The 23,549-nt window shown below is 45.5% G+C and overlaps 1 long non-coding RNA gene across 1 annotated transcript in view; it reads right to left on the reverse strand.

The window, feature by feature from the left end:
* LOC144692473 (uncharacterized) overlaps positions 1-19,790 on the reverse strand; it is a 78,553-nt gene extending 58,763 nt beyond the window's left edge. Inside the window, exons 1-2 of the long non-coding RNA XR_013579327.1 lie at positions 19,677-19,790; positions 19,378-19,464 (exon numbers count right to left, since the gene is read on the reverse strand). This is a non-coding gene — a long non-coding RNA (uncharacterized LOC144692473). The remainder of the gene's footprint in view (positions 1-19,377; positions 19,465-19,676) is intronic.
* Between the last annotated feature and the right edge of the window lie 3,759 nt (positions 19,791-23,549).

Here is a 23,549-nt window from a genome sequence, read left to right on the forward strand (position 1 = left end):
ATACTTTGCATCAGTTTTCACGGTAGAAGACACAAATAACAAAAATACAAAAATACTAAATAATCAAGGGGCAAAAGGTGGGTCTGGGGTTGGGGGCAGGAAATAAATACAATAACTATCACCAGAGAAAAAGTACTAGGGAAACTAATGGGTCTAAAGGCCGTTAAGTCCCCTGGACCTGATGAGTTGCATCCTAGGTTATTAAAGGAAGTAGCAACAGAGATAGTGGATGCACTGGCAGTAATTCTTCCAAGAATCCTTAGATTCTGGAAAAGTCCCAGAGGATTGGATAACTGCCAATGTAACGCCCTTATTCAAAAAGGGAGGGAGGCAAAACTATAGTCCAGTTCGCTTAACATCTGTCATTGGGAAAATGTTAGAGTCTATTATAAAGGATGTAATAGCAGAGCATTTAGAAATACATAATATAATCAAGCAGAGTCAGCATGGCTTCATGAAGGAGGAATCATGCCTGATAAATTTATTAGACTTTTTTGAGGAGGTAACAAGCAAGATAGATAAAGTGGAACCAGTAGATGTAATTTATTTGAATTCCTAAAAAGGCAATGATAAGGTACCGCGCATAAGACTACTTAATAAGATGAGTCCATGTTGTTGGGGGGGAGTATACTGGCATGGATAGAGGATTGGCTAACTAATAGAAGACAGAGAGTTGGGATAAGGGGGGCATTTTCAGGATGGCAACCTGTAACTAGTGGAGTGCCACAGGGATCAGGACTGGGGCCACAATCATTTACAATATATATGAATGACTGGATGAGGGGAGTGAATGTACTATCGCTAAGTTTGTGGATGACACCAACATAGGTGGGAAGGCAAGTGTGAGGATGATACAGGTTAAGTGAATGGCCAAAAACTTGGCAGATGGAACATAATGTGGGAAAATGTGAGGTTATGCACTTTGGCAGGAAGAGTAGAGGAGCTGGATATTATTTAACTGGAGAAAGACTGCAGAAAGCTGCAGCACAGAGGGATTTGGGGGTCCTTGTGCATGGATCACAAAAAGGTAGCTTACCAAGTTCAACAGGTAATAGGGAAGGCAAATAGAATGTTGGCCTTTATTTCAAAGGGAATGGAGTATAAAAATATGGAAGTCTTTATATAGAGTGTTTTAGGCTGCACTCCGTTTTCAGTTATTTAAAAAACCTTTTATTGATGTTTTGTTTGCACTTCAGTCCCACGCTCCTGATCTAAGGGCACCTGGTGCGGAGGGGGGCCGGGAGGGAGGAGGACCTCCTTGTGAACCTGTTCCTGGGCCTGGCCAAATTGGCCATTAACAGGTCCAGGCAGTGGGCGATCGAGAGGGTCGACTGACCTGACTGTCTGCCCCTCTTCTGAGGCTATGTTCACGGCCAGATGTCCCTGGAGAGGGAGCACGTGATGTCTGCCGGCACCGTCTAGGCCTTCAATGCCCGGTGGGCACCGCGGGGACTGGGGTGCTTTATTGACCCTCTTAATCACATTTTGGTCTAATGTTTGTAAGTTTCCTTTAAATTTTGTCTTTCTTTTTGCAGTGTCCCTAATTTAGAGGCTGCTTTTACTTCGTCCCTGATTTTGGTAATTTAGTTTATTTGGTTGACTCAAAAAGAGTTAAAACTATACAAGGCACGAGTTAGACCACACCTAGAATACTGTGAACATTTTTGGTCCCCTTATCGAAGATTCCCCACACTCAGTGTTGATTGGCTGTTCTGACCACGTGACCCTTACTCAGTCAGGCTGGCCTTAAAGCAACAATCACCACAGTCAGGTGCAGCAAGCTCCCACAAAAACAGTCCGATAATTGACTAGATATCTGCGTTTGTGATGCAGTTTTATAGATAATTGGTTAGGACACGAGGGAGAACTCTCCTGCTCTTCTTCGCAACAGTGCTATGTAATCTTTTATATGCACCTGAGAGGACATATGGCTTAACATCTTAGAGGAATGACAGTACCTCTGACAGAGAAGCTCTCCCTCAGTATTGCACTGCAGTATCAGCCTAGTTTTTCTGTTCACGTCTTTGGAATGGGATTTGAACTCACAACCTTTTGACACAGAGGAGAGAGTATGACCACTTGAATCGAGATTAACACTGCCTGAAAGGCCCATGGAAGCAGACTCAATCGGAAATTTCAAAAGAAATTTGTATAAATGTTTAAAAAGGAAACATTTGCAAGGCTGTGGGGAAAGACTCACTGAGATGGCCTATCTTCACCTTTCTCACATCGCCTGTCTCTGCCCATACCTTAGCATCTGTGCTTTGTTGCCTAGAGTTTCGACTGTTCCAATGCATTCCACCAGCCTGCCATCTTCGATCCTCCATAAGCTTCAGCTTATTCAAAGCTCTACTGCCTGTACCCTAACTCCCACCAAGTCTCAGTCATTCACTATCTCTGTATTTGCTGGCCTACATTGGATTTTAATACTCTTATTTTCAAGTTTTCCCCTTACCTTCTCTTACCTTCTCTGTATCCCTGCGATCTCTTCCAGCCCTTCAACCCCACGAGGTATCTACAACTCCTCCAATTCTGGCCTCTGATTTAATTCCCTCCACCATTGGTGGCTGTGCCTTCAGCTGCTAAGGCCCTGAGCTCTGGAATTCCCTCTCTGCCTCTATACCTCTCTCTTCTTCATTAGAACCTCCCTTAAAACCTATTTCTTTGACCAAGCTTTTGGCCACCTGTCCTCATGCTTCCTTCTGGGATGCGTTGTTAAATTCTGTCTGACAACACTGTCTGTGAAGCGCCTTGGAGGGGGATTTTGCTATGTTAAAGGTACAATAGAAATGCAAGTTGTTGTTGTCAGGTCTAATTGGGTAGATCTTTCAGAAGGCTAGCATAGCCATCGTGGCCCGAAAGGTCTCTTGTCTCTACGATTCTACGATTGTAAGTGGCTGAACTTTTGATAGACGGCTTGGGTGTCTGGTTTATTTTTCTCTCCCTCTCTCTCTCTCTCGTTCACTTTTCAGTTTATGTCCTATTTCCTCCAAATTTCCTACATTATCTGCAAAGTTTTTCTTTCTCTAAGATTCAATCGTTTTTTTTTGAGTGACGGGGAAGGTATTGGATTTCAGGTGACCTGAAGTTTACAATTTGACCCCAACAAGAGGTTTCAGCTGTCAGAGGCTGTTAATTTGACGCTTTGTGGACAGAAAATCATTTGGCAATGAAACCAGGCTGACAGCCCCTAATATCCTCCTGTGTCCTTTTATGAGCTTTCCTTGATAAACAATGGAAGAAACAAGTTTTATAACTTGGTGCCGCCTGCCCATCCACTTTACAATGCCTTTCGATCCGAAAGGCATCTTCACCAACAAGTATCCTGTTTATTATCTCAGCCCATCTGCTACTAAAAGCCTCGGCTGTGCTTTGGCTACCTCCAGATCGACAATTCCAGTGCTCTCTTGTCCTGTCTTCTACCTGCTACCCGCCATAAACTCTTCTGCTTATATCCTCATTTGCACCAAATCTGACTGGGGTGATGGTGGTGTAGAGGTAATGTCATTGACCTAGTAATCCTGAGGCCTAAGGTAATGCTCTGGTGATATGGGTTCAAATCCCACCACCACAGCAGGTGTAGGAATTTAAATTCAGTTAATAAAATCTGGAACTGAAAACTAGGCTCACTAATGGTGACCAAGAAACTATCATTGATTACCATAAAATCCCACCAGGCTCACAAATCAGAGATGTGTAAATGGCCAGAATTGGAGGAGCATACATACCTTGGAGTGTTGCAGAGGGCTAGGGGAGATTACATAGAAAGGAAATCTGCAATCCTGGCCTTCATGTGACTCCAGGTCCACAGTAATGTGGTTGAGTTTAACTGCACTCTGGCTTGCTAGGCTGTTTCACTCAGTTAAAAGGCAATTAGGGATGGGCAACAAATGCTGGTACTACCAATGACACTCATATCCCATGAATGAATTTTATAAAACTCTGAGTTCACTGGCTCCTGTTCCAGCAACACCTCAACTTTTAAATTCTCATCCCTCCATGGCCTCATACCTCCCTATCACAGTTACATCCTCCAGCACTTCAAGTTCTCTAAGTTCATAATGGGGAATAGAGAAATGGCAGAGAAGCTAAATGATTATTGTGTGTCTGTTTTCACTGATACAGGAAATCTCCAAGATTTAGAGATCTGAGGGACTAGGGAGAATGAAGAGTTGAAGGAAATTAGTATAACTAAGAAGGTTGTATTGGAGAAATTAATGGGTTTGAAAGTTGATAAGTCCCTGGGACCTGATATTATGCATCCCAGAGTGTTGAAAGATGTTGCGAAAGTGATAGTCGATGCATTGGTGATCATTTTCCAAAGTTCTATAATTCTGGAATGGTTCCTGAAGATTAGAAGGTAGCAAATGTCATCCCACTATTTAAGAAAGGAGGGAGAGAGAAAACAGGGAACTATAGACCTGTTAGCCCTACTTCAGTAGTAGGGAAAGTGCTATAATCTATTATAAAGGATGTGATAAATGGACACTTAGATGATAACGATCTGATTGGGTATAGTCAGCATGGGTTTGAGAATGGGAAATCATGTTTGATGAACTTGTTGGAGTTTTTTGAGGATGTTACTAACAAAATTGATAAAGGAGAGTTGGTGGATGTAGTATACTTGGATTTTCAGAAGGCTTTTGATAAAGTCCCCCACAGGAGTTTGATTAGCAAAGTAAAAGCACATGGGATAGGAGGCAATATACTGACATGGATTAAGAATTGGCTAATAGGCAGAGAACAGAGAGTAGGAATGAATGGGTCATTCTCACATTGCCAGGCTGTGACTAGTGGGGTCCTACGAGGATCAGTACTTGGGTCCCAGCTGTTCACAACATATATCAAAGATTTGGATGTGAGGACCAAATGTAATATTTTCAAGTTTGCGGATGATAGAAAGCTAGGCAAGAATATGTGTTGTGAGGAAGATGTGAAGTAGCTACAGGAGGATTTAGACAGACTTAGTGAATGGGAAAGAGCATGGCAGATGGAATATAATGTGGAAAAAATATGAGGTTATCCACTTTGGTAGAAGGAACAGATGTGCTGAGTATTCCCTAATTGGTGAGAGATTAGAAAGTGTAGATGTACAAAGGGACCTGGGTGTCCTTGTCCACAAGTCACTGAAAGCTAACATGCAGATGCAGCAGGCAATTAGGAAGGTTAATGGAATGTTAGCCTTTATCGCAAGAGGGTTTGAATACAGGTGTAGTGAAGTCTTGCTTCAATTGTATAGAAGCTTAGTTAGACCGCACCTAGAGTACTGTGTGCAGTTTTGGTCCCCTTACTTCAGAAAGGATATTATTGCCATAGAGGGAGCGCAACAAAGGTTCACCAGACTTGTTCTGGGGTTAGTGGGACTGTCTTATGAAAAGAGGTTTGGGAAACTGGGCCTGTATGCTCTAAAGTTTCAAAGAATGAGAGGTGATCTCATTGAAACCTAAAAAATACTTAAAGGAATAGACAGGGTAGATACAGGTAATATGTTTCCTCTGGTTTGGGAGTCTAGAACCAGGGGACCACAATTTAAAAATAAGGGGGAAGCCACTAAGGAATGAAATAAGGAGAAATTTCTTTACTCAGAGGGTTGTGAATCTTTGAAATTCTCTACCCAAGAGGGATGTGGAAGCTCAGTCCCTGAGTATGTTTTAGGTAGAGATTGAAAAATTCTGATTAACAATAATGTCAAGGGCTATGGGGATAGTGTGAGTAAAAAGAATTGAAGTGTTCGATCAGCCACGATCGTATTGAATGGCAGAGCAGGCTCGAAGGGCTGAATGGCCTTCTCCTGTTCCTATGTTCTTCCAGCTCTGACATTGCACATTCCTCATTTCCTTCAACCCACCATTGACGGCCTTGTCTTCAACTGCCCTAAAGCCTGGAATTCCCTCCTTAAACCTCTTGCCTACTCCCTTCTCCATTGAGATACTCCTTAAAATCTACCTTGTTGACCAAGCAATATGGTCACCTGTCCTAATGTCTTTGGCTCAGTGTCAAGTTTTGTCTGGCTTCACTCCCATGCAACACCCTGGTAAATTTACCTATTAAAGATGTTATGGAAACACAAGCTGTTGTTATTTTGGTGATAGAATTGGACCAACCAATTTACATTGCTAAAGCCATTGCAGTGACCTCTCTCCAACCCTCCCGTCACCCTACCACCTCCTCTGCCCTGGTCTCCCCAATGTCAAAAACACACAGAAGGTTCCAGTTCAGTCCTTGGTCTGAGCTGGGTTTGGTTACCAACATGGGATTGATGGGCTCAATGGCCTCTTTCTGTGCGGTAATTCTACAGCTGTTGCTCCTTAAAGGCTTACCATAGCAATGGTTGTCAAACCTTTTAATTGGAGGACCCCTTTTCATAGAGTCTTTATGGCAGAAAGGAGAGCCATTTGGCCCATGACAGCTACTTGCTAACTGCAATGATTGCATTTTTTTATTCATTAATGGGATGTGGGCATCACTGGAAAGTCCAGAATTGGTTGCCCATCCCTAATTGTCCTTGAAATTGAGTGGCTTGTGAGGCCCTTACAGAGGGCAGATAAGAGACAACCACATTGCTGGGGATGTCTGGAGCCACAGGCAGGCCAGACCAGGTAAGAATGGCAGAATTCCTTCCCTAACCAGGGATAGCCAGGTGGGTGTTTTTATGACAGTCAATGATAGTTCCACCATTACTGAGACTAGCTTTCAATCCCAGCACTTAAATCCCACCAGCTGGTGGAATGGTGCAGCTTGAACCCATGTCCCCTGCACCCCCTCCAACAGAGCATTAGCCTGACTCTCAGGGTTACTAGTCCAGGGACATTACCACTATGCCACCATCTCCCCTAATGTTGTACATTCCCAATTAGTCCACAGATCACACCCAACGCAAATAATTGGTCAAATTGATAATAACACCCATTTCACAGTGTTTAAGTGCTTAACTTCTGCAGGTTACTAGACTCATACAAGTTTCCTTCCCACAAATCCTATTACAGGGTACTCACTTGGACATGGCATCCCTGGGATTATTTCCCAGACCTAGGCAAACTCAGCATTATTTAATCATGCAAAGAATTTAGGTTATTGAGCGAGGCGCAAAATTTTAACAAACTGGCAGCTTTTCCATGATTATAAGAATCAAACCAATAAGAGATTAATAGACAGAGAAAATGCTGGACATACTCAGCACTATAATGGCACTTACTCACTGTATGAGTCCAAATTGTATGCACCTCAGTATGACAGCAGCAGCTGGCCTCTCACCTCTCCTCCCCTCACCAAAAGAGAACACAAGCCTCACGCTGAAAACCATGACAACCGAGGCACCCATCGCCAGAAGGAAGGCCGAATATTTGAGAGCTTTGGGACTGGTCATCTTGTCAGCTAATTGAGCCAATACTAACTACTGCTAATTTACACAAAGTGAGTAGCCTGTCTTTTCTTTCTGTGTTCTTCTGTGTTTTGTGTTTTTCTTTCTCTTCCACTCCTCCACCTCCACCAGGCTTCCTCCTTCTATGGAACGTGTACAAGCATGGACAATAGGTGAGGAGAGATAGAGCTCCTTCTGTGAGGCCAGAAAAGCTGTCAACAGTCCTTATCGAGAGGCAAGAGGAGATTATAGTGTTGTGTAGTCATAATGTCACTGGACTAGTAATCCAATAGGTCCAGACTAGTGATCTAGGTTCATGGGTTCAAATCCCCCCGCAAAGCAGCTGGTGAAATTTAAATTCAATTAATAAGTCTGGAATTGAAAGCCTGTCTCAATGATGGTGACCATCAAACTATCATCAATTGACTTAAAAACCCATCAGGTTCCCTAATCTTCCAGTCTGGCCTACATGTGACTCAAGATCCATCGTAATGTGGCTAAAAAGCCACTCAATTCAAGGGTAAATAAGGCAACAAATGCTGGCCTTCCCAGCAATACCTACATTCCATAAAGAATAAAAAATTAAGGAGTAATGGAAACCTGGAATTCCATCCCCTAAAAAAGCTGTTGAGGCTGGGGGTCAAGTGAAAATTTCAAAACCTGGGTTAATAACTTTAATTAGGGTATCAAGGGTTATGGAACCAAAATGGGAGTTAAGAATAGATCAGTCAATTGAATAATGGAACGGGCTGAATGGCCTGTGTTGTAATATGCCTTTAAGCATGATGTCACTAGAAGAATAATGTGTCATGCGATCTAGGCTTAGTTTCACTTTTGCTTTGAGCGGAGCACACAAGTACAGCTCTGATGCCTTCAAGCTTTATACCCATGTATAATTGTTCTCATGTGCCTAGTCTTAATATATGAACCCACAACGTGTTTACCTGATCTCTTATGAGTGATTGGTGCCTATATCATTATAATAACATGACAGCCTTCTCCTGCTCCCATGTGCCTATTTATTTTAATTGATGAAATAATGGGAAAGGAGGCCCTGAGAAGGTGCTGCTGAGTTGTCTTCTTGAACCGTTGCAGTACCATGGTGTAGGTACACCCACAGTGCAGTTTGGGAGGGAGTTCCAGAATTTACCCACCGACAGTGAAGGAACGGCAATATGTTTCCAAGTCAGGGTGGTGAATGGCTTGGAAGGGAACTTCCCATGTGTCTGCTGCCCTTGTCCTTCTAGATGGTAGTGGTTGTGGGTTTGGAAGGTGCCTAAAGAGCCTTGGTGAGTTCCTGCAGTGCATCTTGTAGATGGTACACACTGTTGTTCCTGTTCGTCACTACTGGAGGGAGTGAATGCTTGTGGATATGGTGCCAATTAAGCAGGCTGCTTTGTCTGGATGGTGTTGAGCTTCTTGAGTGTTGTTGGAGCTGCACTCATCCAGGCAAGTGGGGAGTATTCCATCACACTCCTGACTTGTGCCTTGTAGATGGTGGACAGGCTTTGGGGAGTCAGGAGGTGAGTTACTCATTGCAGGATTCCTAGCCTCTGATCTGCTTTTGTAGCCAGAGTATTTATATGGCTAGTCCAGTTCAGTTTCTGGCCAATGGTAATCCCCAGGATATTGATTCAGTGATTGTAATGCCAAAGGTCGATGGTTAGATTCTCTCTTGTTGGAGATGGTCATTACCTGGCACTTGTGTGGTACGAATGTTACTTGCCACTTGTCAGCACAAGCCTGGATATTGTCCAGGTCTTGCTGAATTTGCATTTGGACTGCTTCCTGTGGAGGTTCAGACCCCTGAGGTCATTCGCACAATTTATCTGCAGCATCCACAGCTTTCTGAAGGAGAGAGTTCCAGAGTTCCATTGCTCTTCCTGAGATGAAGTGCTTCCTGATTCCCTTCCGAATGGCCTGGCTCTAATTTTAAGCTTATGCCTATTTGTTCTGGACTCCCCTCACCAGAGGAAATAGCTTATCTCTATAAAGCCGATCAACTCCTTTGATCATCCTCTACACCTCAATAACATCACTACTTAACCTCCTGGACTCAAGGGAATAAAAGCCTCATCTATGCAGCTTGTTCTCATAATTTAACCCTTTTGGTCCCAGATGAAAACAGTAAATGAAAATAGCACTCCTGGGATTTTTTGGCATGAACAGCTGAACCACCCTTAGATGGGTCATAGTCGCCAAATTGCTCCCTGTGTAGAACACCCTGAATAAAAGGGAATAAATGGTACCTGTTCCAGTGAAATTATGTCATCAAGGCAAATTCATCATTTGTACACTGAACTGGAACGGGGCTAGTTGGATATTGGGGTTACGATGCTCCCTTTGTGTGGTGTTCCCCGTCCAGAGTGAATAAGCTGGGTGCATGTTGGAAACATTTGGAAGGCATGAACACATGGTATTAAGAATGAACAAGCAGAATAAGGGTTAGCCTTCAAACCTGTCAGATCTGCTCCATCCACACACCACATATCATGCACTTTATGTTGCACTTCACCTGATGCATCTCATTACCTGAGGAAAGAGGTTCTGTCCTGAAGCCTCAAAGGCAATAATCACTTAAGAATATGTCTATTTAACCCTTCTTTTAAAAAGAAAGGCTTGCATTTATATAGCCCCTTCCACAGCCTCGGGACATCCCAAATCAATGAAGTGCTTCTGGAAAACTTCTCACGTTCTTAGTGGTCACGGCTGAATTTCAACTGGCATTCTCTATATTATCAGTCCAGTGACATCGTCGCCACAGTATTGCATCCGTTCATTCAAGACTCTTTCTTATTATAACTTAGCAATCAAAGCCCTTTCGCGTGCTGCATTGCAGACAGGTTCTAACAGTAAACTGTGGCTAAGGGATCATAGCCACTTAAAGTGACTGATTGGAAAAGTCAGCATTGGTGATGATAAGACGACTGGGCTACTGTGCAGAAAGATTTACACTCACTGTCTACAGTGAAGCCGAAACAGGGTTAATTTCCGAGCTGAATTAAACATGCCACAGGGAACACCAAAGTTCATTAGCCTGATGAACTTTTTTGTACATTGCAACTGATGTTTCCTTGGGCCTTTTCCAGCATTGTCAGGTGTTTAAGTTGGGCAGGGACGTTGCAAGGGAGAGAACTATTACACATTTCCTGCACCAGTAATTTGTTTCATCTGGGCCCCAGGCAGGCATGTTGCATTAACTCTTCAGGGTGAGTCAGTCAGATGTTAAACCTCTATTGCGGTAAACACATTATGTCATGCAACACCTTTGACAGCCTGCCAAACTCCCAAACCTGTGACTACTGTCACCAGGATGGGCAGGGGTGAGTCAAAGGAAATTGCCAGCCATGGCAAAGTAGGTAGCACGCTCATCTCTGAATCGGACAATAGGAGGTTCAAGTCCCACTCCAGAAACTTAAGCACATGGATGTAAATGCATTGGAAGCAGCTCAGAGAAGGTTTACCAGACTAATACCTGGAATGGGTGGGTTGTCTTATGAGGAAAGGTTGGACAGACTAGGTTTGTATCTGCTGGAGTTTAGAAGAGTGGGAGGTGACTTGATTGAAACATCTAAGATCCTGAGGGTCCTTGATAGGGTGGATGTGGAGAGGATGTTTCCTCTTGCGGGAGAATCTAGAACTAGGGGTCACCGGTTAAAAATAAGGGGTTGCCCATTTAAAACAGAGATGAGGTGAAGTTTTTTTCACTCAGAGGGTTGTGAGTCTTTGGGACTCTCTTCCTGAAAAGGTGGTGGATGTAGAGTCTTTGAATATTTCTAAGGCAGAGGTGGATAGATTCTTGGTAAGCAAGGGGGTGATAGGGAATGGGCAGTAGTTGGTCTGCAGATTTCAGGTTACGATCAGATCAGCCATGAGCTCAGTAAATGGCGGAGCAGGCTCAAGGGGCTGAATGGCCTACTCCTACTCCTTGTTCATATGTACATTGTCAGAGGTATTGTCTTTCAAATAAGACACTAGTAAGTTCCAGATAGCATGGGTAGTGGAGAAAATCGAATAGGTGGGTAAAGTCTATGGTAGAACACAAGAATTAGGAGCAGGAGTAGTCCATTTGGCTCCTTAAACCTGCTCCGCCATTCAATCAGGTCATGGCTGGTCTGAAAGTGGCCTCAGTTCCACTTTCCTGCCTGCCCCCCATAACCCTTGACACCCTTGTCGATCAAAAGCCTACCTCACAGCTGTAGCAACACTTGGATTCTTTAAACTTGATTCCCCTTGCAATAAACAACAATATTCCAATGCCTTCCTAATCACTTACTGTACCAACAAGCTAACCTTTTGTGATTCATGTACCATGACACCCAGATCCCTCTGTACCTGAGAGTTCTGGAGTGCCTCTCCATTTAAATAATATGCTGTTTTTTGTTCATTCTCCCTGCCAAAATGGACGAGTTCACGTGATACTCCATCTGCCAAATTTGTGCCCATTCACTTAACCAATCTCTATCCCTTTGCAGGCTCCTTATGTCCTCTTTATATCTTACTTTACTACATATCTTTGTGTCATCAGCACATTTAGCAACCATACATTTGATCCCTTGTCCGAGTCATTGATATAACTTGTAAATAGCTGAGGTCCCAACACTGATCCCTGTGGCACTCCACCAGTTACAGCTTGCTAACCTGAAAATGGTTCATCTATTCATATTCTGCTCCCTGTTAGCTAACCAATCCCTGATCCATGCTAATGTGCTACCTCCAACGCCATGAACTTTCCTATTTTGTGTAATAACCATTGATTTGGAACCTTGTCAAATGCCTTTTGGAAATCCAACTACACTGCATCACAGGTTTGAGGGTAGACCCCACTGGCTGTGGAGGAGATTAAATGGTAGAATTTCCAACCATTAGTGAAGCAGTGCTTTTGCTACCTTGCTCCCAATTGCCTTTTCTCAGTCTCAAAATATTTGCCTTTAAAGGGAGTCCTATTGCATCTCTATAATGTGTCGAATTACATCAGAAATCACCGAACCCTAAACAGAACAATCAGGTGAAGTAGCAGTCAAACCAGTAACGGCCAAAGCAACACCGTGGCCTGAATTTTACCCTTGATGGCCGTCCCCCCATGGAGCTCAGGGGTGTTGACATCGGAGATGGCCAAAGGGGTGAGCCCTGGTTGCTTGGACTGAGTGTCTTGCGGCTCGAGGGCCATGTCTCAGATGTGCCCTGCAAGGTGTTCCTCAGGTTGGGTTGGCCAGGCTGCAATGGCGCTGCAAGTAGAGAATGGACTAATCAATGCTCCTCTATCCTTTCCGGAGAAGACGACCCACAACAATATTGAGAGATCATGGACTGGCGGGGGACCCCCACACCTCCTAATCCTATCCATATTCGAGCAGGACTCCTTGGAGGTGGAGAGGCACCTCGATCAACTGGCCGCAGAGAGGCTGGGCTGTCAGATGAAGGTAAGAGTGCAGTGCACAGAGCTGAGAGTTTTGGATGGTGCAAACATTCTAATGTAGTCTCGTCATTGACATCAGCCTCAAAACTGGATTCCCCATTGATCATTGAAAGACGATGGCACCATGATGCAGATCTCCATTGTCTCACCAGGGTACCTGGCATGCACAGTAACAGTGTGATGACTTAAACTAATGACACGTTGTCGTCCTCCCTTAGATTCGCCAGCACGCACTCAAGCACAGGAGCCCGAAGAAGCACCCTTGACGCCAGAGGACCACCAGGTTTCACATGCACCTGACTCACACCCGCTCTCTGAACCAGGCACCAGCGCAGATACCAGCACCTCCGCGGGCATTAGATCCTCGGCTAGAATATCGGAGCACAGCAGTGAGGGCACTTCACACTCGCTTGAGGAGCTGGCGGAGGCAGAGGGTGCTCAGGGCGCCAGCAGTCGGAGGACTGCTGGAGACCAGGACGATGCTGAGTCGAAGGCAGGCAACCTGGAGTTGTCCATTAGGCGGCAGATGCTGGATGTCCAATGGAATGTGTGGGAGGATCTGGCGGAGATCCATGAGGGTGTGCGTGCCATGGTCTCTGTTGTGGAGGAGTCCACATGGAGCATGAGCACTACTTTGACCTTCATGGCCGAGCGCACTGCCTCCTCCATTGAGAGAGTGGCGACTCTCATGGAGAGGCAGCTCCAGGGACAGAATCAGGGGTTCCTGGGGTTGCGCTTGGACCTGCAAGCCCTCACACAGGCAATGACCTCAGGCGATCAGTGCCAGTGTGGGAGATGGATGAGGCGCCCAGTATCCCAGCTAGGTGCCCGTCCATCAGTGACAAGCAGGGAGGTCCGCACAAGCCGCATGTCATCTCTGCGGGCTCCTCTCAGGGCGCTCTGGAAGACTGCAGCAGCTCCTCCGCCCCTCTGCCAGTGACCGTGGCATCTGATGAGGCTGCGTTGACTGGGGAGATGCCAACCGTGGCACTGGCTGCTCCCTCCCAGGTGAGGCCAGCACAGGCTCCACGGCCAAAGGACAACTGCCAAGGTCATCAAGGCCAACAAGACACCAGAGTCAGCAGGCTGTCTCCAATGCCGCTGCCAACGAGGTGGAGGGAACCAAGGTGTAGCACTCGCAAATGTAAGTTTAAGGGACCATTGAGCACAAGAGGGACTGGTCAAGGCTGACCTTCTATTGTGTAATGTTTTGTTTATATTTACCGGTCTGAGAATGAAGACCAGAGAAGGTGATGTTAACTTTTTTGAATTTTCAAATTGAGATAAATGTTGTTTTTGCCATTATGGCCCGAGTATGCTTCACCTTTGTATTTTTTTGGTGCAGGGTACACCAGTGTGAGTGGCTCTAAACTTTATTGTACAGGCACTGAGTGGACCTTGGGTTCAAATGAAAGAGTCATTTCAGACATCTAGGATGGAGGTGGCAGCCCTGGCATGAGGTGGAAGCTGACCTTTGGCAGCCGAGCTGAAGGAGCGTTGGATCAAGCCGTGTCCCTGCCTCCCTGAAGGATACAGAGGTCTGCCTCTGCACCCTCAGTGTTCTCCTAGCCATGCTCCTCTTCTGACTCACTCCTGGATTCATCCTCTGTGGCCTGTGGAGCTGCGTCAAGACCCTCTTCCTCCAGTGGGTCCCCCCTTGCCAGTGCCAGATTGTGCAGAGCGCAGCATGCAACTACTACCAGTGACACCCGCTCTGAGGGATACTGTAGTGCTCCCCTTGAACGGTCCAGGAATCAGAAGTGCGCCTTCAGAAGATCTATGGTCTTCTATCCCTGCCTTTATTGAGGCATGACTCCTATTATACCGCTGCTCTGCCTCTGCTCTTGGGTGGCGGAGAGGTGTCATAAGCCATCTTTTCAACAGATAGCCCTTGTCACCCGGCAGCCATCCATCCAGTCGAGCTGGAGCACTGAATAGCCTTAACATTTGGGAGTGTCTGAGGATATAAGCGTCATGGGAGTGGCCAGGGTACCTTGCACAGACTTGCAGAATCTGCATCACATGGTCACACACTATCTGGACCTGTTGATGAAGGTACCCGGCTGACCCGCTGGCACCTTGATGGTCACATGTGTGCGGTCGATTGCACCCTGGCTGCGGGGGAACCCAGCAATCGCTGCCAAACCTCAGCCTCGCTCAGCCTGGCTGGCCTTGTCCTTACAGAAATGAATAAATGTAATTAACCGCCTGAACAGAGCTTCTGTCACCAACTTGACGCAACTGTGGACAGCTGATTGGGAGACTCCGCACAGGTCCCCCACTGAGCCCTGGAAAGAGCCGGAGGCATAGAGTTTGAGGGCCACTGTGACCTTCAGAGCCTCTGGCATGGGATGTCCATCCACACAGTCGGAGCTGACCTCAGGCCCAATCATCTGACAAATGGAGGTCACAGTCTCCCTGGAGAAGCGGAGGCCCCTTCGGCATTGCACCTCAGACATAGTGAGGTAGCTGCATCACCGCCTGTGAACTCTGGCAGCAGGATAGTGGCGAATCCTGTGGCTCCTTCCACCTTGGACTACCTGATGGCCCTGTGCCCCTTGGTGCCTGTGCCTCCCCTCCCACAGGTCCCTCCCCTGGAAGCTGCATTGGGACACCTCCCTCCTCTCCCTCCTGCTCCTCCTCAGAAGAGGTGCCTCCAGCGGAGACCACAATCCCCATTACCAGGGTAACAGAAGGCTGCCTGATGCCTGGAAGGGTTCACATGGTCAAAATCCCCCGGGGGCCTTGGAAACACCAATGAGACCTGAAATGAAGCCTAGAAATGCTAAGAATGAAGCTCAGAACTGAGGTGAATCTGTCACGTTCAAATAAGCAACAAACAGCAAACTATCTCCAAAACTCCCCACTACTCACACTGGCAATGCCACTGACCCTGTTTCTCCTACCCTTGGATGAGGTTTTGCAAAATGTGGGCTGTCTGCCTACCTGCTTTGCCCATGCGATGAGCTCAAGATGGCACGGGCAATGTAAACTCATGTTCAGTTGGGTTTCAATGGGAGATAGAAAAGGTGTGTAAGAAAGGCAAGGTTACAGTGATCATGGGGGATTTCAATATGCAGGTAGACTGGGAAAATCAGGTTGGTAGTGGATCCCAAGAAAAGGAATTTGTGGAATGTCTACGAGATGGCTTTTTGGAGCAGCTTGTGGTGGAGCCCACTAGGGAACAGGCAATTCTAGATTTAGTGATGTGTAATGAGGCAGATTTGATAAGGGAGCTTAAGGTGAAGGAACCCTTAGGAGGAAGTGACCATAATATGATAGAATTTACCCTGCAATTTAAGAGGAAAAAGCTGGAATCAGATGTAATGGTATTACAGTTGAATAAAGGCAACTACAGAGGCATGAGGGAGGAGCTGGCCAGAATTGACTGGGAGATGAACCTAGCAGGAAAGACAGTGGAACAGCAATGGCAGGAGTTTCTGGGAGTAATTTGGGAGACACAGCAAAAATTCATCCCTAGGAAGAAGAAGCATACTAAAGGGAGGATGAGGCAACCATGGCTGACAAGGGCAGTCAGGGACAGCATAAAAGCTAAAGAGAAAGCATACAATGTGGCGAAGAGCAGTGGGAAACCAGGGGATTGGGAAGCCTACAAAGACCAACAGAGGACAACTAAAAAAGAAATAAGGAGGGAGAAGATTAAATATTAAATTAATGATCCATGTCTACTACAGCACAGAAGACATGGCCTAATGGATTTTACTAGCAGGAAAGGCCTTCAGGCTAAAGAAACACATTCTTTTTGATACATCAGCTGCATCTCATCAACACACTTGGAACGAGGTCTGGGAAATTGGTTTGCTCAATTCAATCGGGTGCAGAGAATGATTCCTGTGGTACGGTGGGAAACACAGAAACCAGCTCCTGTCCCATTGGAAGGTCCCTCAAATAGCAGCAAAATTAATGATCATATAATCTGTTCCCACAACAATGGTTGAGGGATAAATGTCATCCAGGACTCCCCCCTGTAATGCAGAGAGATCACTTGAGGGCTGCTGAGAAGGCAGGAGGTGCCTCAGTTTAAAGCTTCACCAGAACTAGGGCAGCACTCCCTCAGTAGGTCACCAGATAGTGGTCAGCACAGGCTTTAGGCTCACGTTTCTTGGAGCAGGCCAAGAACTCATGACCTTCAGACTCAGAGTTGAGAGTGCTAGCTACTGAGCTAATGCCTGGAACTGGGAAAAAGGCGTCTGGCACGTTTGATGTTTGAACTTGCATGAGCTTTGGCACTGCTCTGTGGTAAGATGGTTCCACTAGAGGAGCATCATGGTGAGACTCCTCGTTTGTTAGACGATCCCTTTGGCAGCAGCGCCCTGGTTGGTCAGTTAACTCTGCAACCCAGAGGGCTGAGGGCAAGCACAACGTGGACAAAACCGACTTTCGAGCGCAGGTTCATCAGGTTTCGGATTTGGGTTTTGGGTTCTTGTTTTAACGCAGTTTTCTGTTTCTGCAGTTGCTGTGGGATACAATGAAGACAGACATTGGGCAAATGTACAGCATTACAATGAAGCCTCTGAAATACTTCTCCTGGCACTAAATCAGAAGGTCTCGGTTCAAGCTGCACGTTAGAAATTTCAGTACAGAGCCATAGGCTGATCCTCCAGTGCGGTACTGAGGGAGCGCTGCAATGTTAGAAATGCCGTCTTCCGAATGAACTGCTAACCTGAGGATCTCTCTGACCTATTCGGTTAACATGAATGATCCCATGGCGTTATTCTGAAGCAGAATACAGTATGTTCTCTCTGGAGTTTTAGCCCAATATCATCACCCAACGTCACTAAAATAGATTACCTGCTCATTTATTTCACCCTCTGGAACTCTGGGGGAGGCAGTGGCACAGTGGTATTGTCAGTGGGTTAGTAATCCAGAGACCCAGGGTAATGCTCTGGGGACCTGGGTTCAAATCCCACTATGATGGCTGGTGGAATTTGAATTCAATAAAAACTCTGGAATTAAAAGTCTCATCATCATGATGAGGAAACCATTGTTGATTGTCATGAAAACCCATCTGCTTCACTAATGTCCTTTACAGAAGGGAAATTTGCTGTCCTTGCCTGGTCTGGCCTACATGTGACACCAGAGCCAGCAGTGTGGTTGACCCTGAACAAGGGTTGGGTAATAAATGCTGGCCAAGCCAGCAATACCCATGCCCCATGAATAAGCTCTTTGTGGGAGCTAGCTGTGCTTAAATTGGTTTTAACGTAAGAAAATAATTTGTCACAGTCAAACACCTATGGGCTGAAGGCACAAAATTCAGAGTGACACTTTGGTGCAGCACTGTCAGAGGTGCCATCTTACAGGAGAGGCATTAAACTGAGGCCCTCCCTGCCCTCTCAGATGGATGTAAAAGACCCCAAGACACTATTTCAAAGATTCAGGGAGTTATCCCTGTGTCCTGACCAATACTTAATCCACAACCAATGTCATTAAAACAGACTATCTGCTTATTATCTCATGTTTCCTACATTATAACAGTGACTACACTTCACGTAGGGTTAATATGGGACTAAGTACAGTACCACCCACACAGTGAGGTACGAGAGCACCTGACCTGCACCAAGGGCCAGTCTACTGTTGGACAAAACTGTGTTCCAACGAGCATAGAGACAGCTCCTGACTTGTAACCTTTGCTGTATATCAGTAAATAGTTCTAAGAGTCAATAAAGACACTTATGTATGACTACGAAGGTTTCTTCAAACCTACTGAACTGGAACCAACGCCGTACAACAGACTTTCAGGGAGGTCTTAACGAGGATACTGAGGTCGAGAGGCAGAGAGGCGGAGGGCGGATATTCCAGTGCTTAGAGCCTAGGCAACGGAAGACACTTCTACCAATGGTGGAGCAATTAAAATTGGCGATGCACAAGTGTCCAAAATTTGACAAGTAAAGAGTTCTCACTGGGCTGTGGAGCTGAAATAGAGGTAGAGAAGGGCATTTGAAAACAAGGATGAGAATTTTAAAATCAAGTCGTTGCTTGACTGGGAGCCACTGTAGGTCAGCGAACACAGGTGTAATAGGCAATGGTTTTTGTGCGAGTTAAGACATGGGCAGCAAGTTTCAGTAGGGTAGAATATGGGAGGTCAGCCAGTTGTGTGTTGGAATAGTCAAGTCTGAAGGTAACAAAGGCATGGATGAGGGTTTCAGCAGCAGATGAGCTGAGAGGCAGGGATAGAGTTGGACGATGTTATGGAGGTGGAAATAGGCAGTCTTAGTGATGCCACGAATATGAGGCCAGAAGCTCATCTCAGGGTCAAATATGATACCAAGTTTGTGAGCAGACAGGTTTAGTCTCAGGTTGTTGCCAGGGGGAGGAATAGAGTTGGTAGCTAGGAAATGGAATTTGGAGTGGGTTAGAAAGTCAATGGTTTCAGCCTTCCCAATATTTAATTGGAGGAAATTTCTGTCCATTCAGATTTAAGCAGGCAGTGCTGATGGCAAAAATGGGGGGGACTGCCTGGGAGAGGTTCCTGGTTGGTGTTTGACATTGAGCCACTTTTGACTTAGCGATGGAACTTGGATTGTTAGGGGGTTACGTCGCTCATGTTATATTTTTTTACTTCTAAGTGCAAACTCACTGTTAGTTGGTACAATTCTCGCTTTTGAGTTGGAAGGTTATGGTTTTCCAGTTGAGAGACAAGTTGGCCATAAATTATTTTCTTATGCTAAAATGAAAACAAAAATATGAGTAGAGGTTAAACCACTTTGTTTTCAGGAGTATTACACACATCCAAAATTATACACTTAAGCAAGATGCACTGAATTGAGCAACACTGCATAATGTTTTAGTTCACAGCCATATGACATTAAAGAATTTCCTATCAAAACACTGAGCACTAATTAAAACATTTATGTGCCTGAACTCCTGACACCGTACCTGAGATCCAACCTTTGGGCTTTGGGAGTTCAGGTCCACCACATGAAATGCACTTAAAAATTTGAACGGCTTCATAATACTTTCTTTGTTTGGTGGAAGCCGTTTGACATTTTTCCCTGTGCACTTTGAAGTAATATCTCATTACGCAAACCGCTGTTAATCTCAGTCTTTCAGTTTAAGGCATTAGTATGGTTCACTGGCAGACACGTCTGTTTTCTAGAGTGTCCTGGATTTCTTGACATGTTCCCAATCTTAAAGTGAGGCCTTATGTTAGGCCTTGGCTCCCACCATCCAGGGGCCTGCAGGTGGCCTAAGTCAAGGCTGTTGCCAAGGGTCCGAGGCAAACAAAGCCATATTATTTTCCCATCAAAGGTTTTTTTTTTAAGGAAAAGACACAGTGGAAAATATTGCAAAACTCTGGGTTATTTCACTCAGAGCGTTAAAAAAAAACTGCTCATGATTTATGGTATGTTTGATGCTAATTTAAAATTGACCAAATATTTTTGTTCCACTACAGCGTGACTGTGGCTGTGAGTTATTCAGGAATCTGGGCCAAGGTTTCTTGAGGGGGTCAGCAGTGATGGCTGTGGGGGGGTGGGGGGTGGAGGTTGCGGTGGTGGAGGGAATGCAAGGGGCTGGTGTGGGAGCAGGAGGCTGGGAATCTGGTGCACAGCTCAGGGGACCCTTTATCATTATCAATAAGAAGCAGTTGGTTCGAATCCTGCCTGACTTCTCCTTTTCTCTCCCAGGATGAGAGCTTCCCTTTTGGTAACAATTCCAGATGTGGAATTCCCAGCCTCCTTTGCCTGCCTCAATTCAGCAGGGTATAAATACCGCAATTAATAGTCATAAATCATAACTCACAGAAAGAAAAAGAAAATTTGCTTCAGCTCAGCGGGGGATTTTTTCTTTTCAGAATAACTCCCTGTTCCCTGTAAAAGTCAGTGGGAAACAGCAACATGTTAAAAGAGTTAGCAGATAAGTGATCCCTGAACAGAATGCAAACAAGGCAAGCAGGCTTCCTTCTGAAAAGCGCTGCCAAACAAATGAATAGGGCATTTTCAAAAGCTGTTCAGTTTACTTAGGGGTGAATTTTAGTCTTCAGACGTCAACTTGCAAAACTGTGGGGCGTGTGCAGAGCTGCGCCTGCTCCCGGTTAAGCAACAGTGGGATTTGAAAAATTCTCATCCCTGCACTCAAATCCCTGCCTGGCCTCGACCCTCCCTTTCTCTGTAACCGCCTCCAGTCCTCCGAGGTATCCGGGCCGCTCCAGTTCTGGCCGATTTTAATTGCTGCGCCATTGATGGCCATGCCTTCAGCTGCTGAGGTCCTAAACTCTGTAATTCCACCCCTAAATCTCTCTCTACCATTCCACCCCACTTTCCTCCTTTGAGACACTCATAAAAACCTGGCTCTTGGACCGAGCTTTTTTGGTCATCTGACCTAAAACCTCCTTATGTGGCTCAGCGTCAAATTTTGTTTGATATTGCTCCTTGGCGTGGTTTTAATATGTTAAAGACGCGATATAAATACGCTTTTTGTCATTGGAATGGAATTAATTGGAAATCTCCTTCAAAGAGCCGGCACAGATACAATGGACCTAATGGCCCCCCCACTTTGTTGTCTCGTTCTACCGCTTTTCTGATTATCCATTGGAGAGGATCAGCCACCATTGTAGAGCCTGCTCGACTTGCAATTCCACCCATCAATTGGTCTTAGGACGTGGGTGTCACTGGCCAGGCCTATTGCCCACCCCTAGCTGACCTGAGGAGGTCACTGTGAGCCTTCTCCCTGCATGACCGATGGGTTTTACAACTGAGCGTCTTGCACTTCAGGGAAGCAGACAAAGCTTACAGAATTGATAGGCATGAGAAAAACTAGCTGATCTAGCAATTCTTCACAATGGCTGGACCATCATGGCATTTTCTCACACACCCCTATCTGCCATCCACCCATGGAACCATGTAAATACCTGAAGGAGCCAGAATAAAAAGACCCAGAGTCCACAAGGGAAGAAAAAATTCTGAAAACTGTGCTCTGAACTCCCCCCTCACCCCTTCAGGTGATTGTGGCTAGTCCAGGACATCAAACGGGGCACATAAAGACATAACTTCTATTTGATGCAATCGTTACCCCAGCCAGGAACATTCATTTGTACAGTGCCACAATGTAATGTCTTTGGATAAAATGAAAGACTTTCACCATCTCAGGACATCTCAAGGTGCTTTACAGCCAATGAAGTACTTTTGAAGTGTAGGCACTGTTGTAATGTAGGGAACTATAGCCACTATTCTGCAGGCAGCAATATGACAATGTCCATCAAATCTGTTTGAATTTTGATTGAGGGATATATACTGGCCACAGAACTGGGGGTGAACTCACCTGCCCTCCCTCAAAATAGTACACTGACATCTTTTGTGCCCACTTACCTGGGTACATGGTTTAACATCCCATCCAAAAGGTATCACCTCCTTCAATAGACTAGACCTATATTCCCTGCTTACATGGGTGATAGGGGATCTAATCTAAGGGGCTTGTCAGGGTGAACTCTGAGAAAATGTTTCCACTGACCAAGGAGTTAGAGCACGCAGAATAGAATCATGGCCTGGGATTTTGCGGCCCCGCTGTGGCAGGACTTGCGGGGACCAGACGATCCAGGCGGCAGGTAAGGGCCGGAAAATCTCACCCATGGCTACAGCATAGAAGGAGGCCATTAGGCTCCTCTAGACCACACCAGCTCTCAGCAAGAGCGACTCAGCGAGGGCAACTCTCCCGCCGTTTCTTTGTAACCCGGCAATTGTTTTCTCTTCAGCTGATTTTCCACTTCCTGTTTGAAAGCGCAATTGGATCTGCCTCCACCACACTCTCAGGTAGTGCATTCCAGATCCCAGCCACTCGCAGCGTAAAAGGATGTTTTCTTTAGGTCGTTTTTGGTTCTTTTGCCAATCATCTTAAATCTGACTCCGCTGGCTCTCAACCCTTGCGCCAATGGGAACAGCTTCTTCCTCTCTACTCTGTCCAGATCCCTCATGATTTTGAACACCTCTATCAAATCTCCTCTCGGCCTTCTCTCCTCTAAGGAGAACAACCTCAGCTTTTCCAGTCCGTCAACGTAACTGAAGTTCCTTATCCCTAGAACCATGTAAATATAAATGTAAATCTTTCTGCATCCTCATTAAAGCATTCACACCTTTCCTAAAATGTGGTGCACAAAACTGGACACAATACTCCAGTTGGGGCTGAACCAGTGTTTTATAAAAGTTGATCTTAATTTCCTTGCTTTTGTACTCTATGCCTCAATTTATAAAGCCCAGAGTCCTATGTGCCTTTATTATCCACTTTCTCAATCTGCTCTGTCACCTTCAATGGTCTGTGCACAAATACCACCAGATCCCTTTCCTCCTGTACCCCTTTAGAATTGTAAACTTTATTTTGTATTGCCTCTCCTCATTCTTCCTACCAAAATGTGTCACTTCATACGTCTCTGCATTAAATTTTATCTGTCACGTGTCTGCCCATTCAACCAGCCTGTCTATATCCTCCTGAAGTCCATCGCTATCCTCATCACAGTTCACACAGAAAGGGGTCATCTGCTGATTTTGAAATTGTGGTAAAATCCAAGTCACTAATATATTTTTTCGAAAGTGCTTCTAAAAGCAAGTTGCTGTTGTTTTTTGTTGATCTATCAAATCCAAATACTATGGATGTCAGATGTTAAGTCGACCTTTGAAGCCTCAAAAAATCCCTCCAAAAACAGGGGTCAACTTATACGCCAAGTGTGAAAATGAACCACTGGAGCGGGTGTGGGTGGTCACCATCTTTGTCGTTCGCCACATGGGGTCTGCTCTGCATGGGCATGCCTTAAACTCCCGC

This window comes from Cetorhinus maximus, chromosome 1 (assembly GCF_964194155.1).
Source record: "Cetorhinus maximus chromosome 1, sCetMax3.hap1.1, whole genome shotgun sequence".
NCBI lineage: Eukaryota > Metazoa > Chordata > Chondrichthyes > Lamniformes > Cetorhinidae > Cetorhinus > Cetorhinus maximus.